Source organism: Helianthus annuus, chromosome 16, assembly GCF_002127325.2.
Source record: "Helianthus annuus cultivar XRQ/B chromosome 16, HanXRQr2.0-SUNRISE, whole genome shotgun sequence".
Taxonomy (NCBI): Eukaryota; Viridiplantae; Streptophyta; class Magnoliopsida; order Asterales; family Asteraceae; genus Helianthus; species Helianthus annuus.
Window position 1 is genome coordinate 204,488,946 of NC_035448.2, and position 1,505 is coordinate 204,490,450.

Genomic DNA, 1,505 nt, shown 5'->3' on the forward strand with positions numbered 1-1,505 from the left:
GACTCTAAGTCTTCGAAACTATCGATTTCACCAATAGGTAGGCTATCCCACCACATTCGTGCTGCCCCTACCAGCGTTTAGACAAACATCTTGCACCACAGAGGCATGGGCCAACAGGCTACCTCTCCGGCGCTCTTGAACAGATTGAGATGGTCATCAGGGTCGCTTAAACCATCATATTTGCTCACTGTCTGAGGCATCTTGGGTTTTTCCTTAATTGGAGCCTCGGCAATTCTCCTTGTAAACTTGGACCTGAAAGTAGCGTCTGTAGGCTTGTAAGGCCTGGTGAGGTCATCTTCTTCCACTTCTTCCACATTAATGGGATGTATCGGTTGAATTGCCTCGCCCTGGCTTGTTCCATGGGTGATAGGGGGTTGGGCTGTGGTGATATTGAGTGTGGAGCCAGGTCCCCCGTTTGAAGAAAAACGTGGTCTTGAGGCATTTCCCCTGTTGTAAACAGGCTCCGCTGTAGGAGGGGATTGACTATAGGTCGGTTGTGACGTTGAGAAAGACCACCAGGGTGGCATGTAGGGTGCGTATGGCGGTTGCTGAGCATAAATCTGTGCTGTCATTTGCGGTGAATACATCTGGTTGTTGTACGGAGGTAGGTACCCGTAAGGAGGAGCATAGTAGTATCCTTGAAAATAAGCTTGATTCCCAGGTGTGACTGGAGCATTCATAACTCCAGCAGGCATGATCATTGGCTGATGGGGTGGCGTGGACAATGCTGCTATAAGTGCCGCTGAGTACAGTGGCGGCATGGCGTATGTGGCCGGCGACTGATAGTATTGAGCCATACTCATCTACTGTGTAGTGATACTTGGACCCACGGATGTAATAACGGGCATAGTGCTATGACGTATAGTCTGTGCACTTGTTGTCGATGCTGGGGTGGAGACAAAGGTGGTTGTTGTGGTTGGTATCACTGGTCGTAGCTGCCAGGAGGTGTATGAGAGAGGGTCTACAACTGTCGTCCCGGAGGGGGCGACTGAGATGCTTGCAAACCCCGGTGGTGGTGCCTCTGCTTCAAACTCCTGGTCTAGAGACCTAGTTATGACGGGTGAGACAGTCATGGTAGTGACCACAAAACTCTTGCCAGCAACGGGTTGCTGGTTATCACTGATTGATTAGGTGTTGTTGCCGTGTTCTGATCGCTTGCCATTGGGTTTAAGTTTGCTGTTGTTACCGAAGGGTCCCACGGATGGCGCCAATGAAGAAACACTGACCTTAACAGTAAGCTCCGGCTAGGACTTCAACTCTTTGGCGACCCGAACAGCTGACTGCAAAACAGAACACCATTAGGACTCGTTACAGGAATGAGGTTATTCCTGTAACCACCCTCCGGCATGAGAATAAGTCTCTGTTTTGGGAGTAAAAGAATATGTGTAGAGAGAGAGAGAGAGAGAGAGAGTAAACGAGAGCAGAATGAATCGTACCTTTGATGTTTACCTCTATTTATAGTTTACCATTAGGGTTTCCTCTAACTTAGGATGGACTCTGATAAG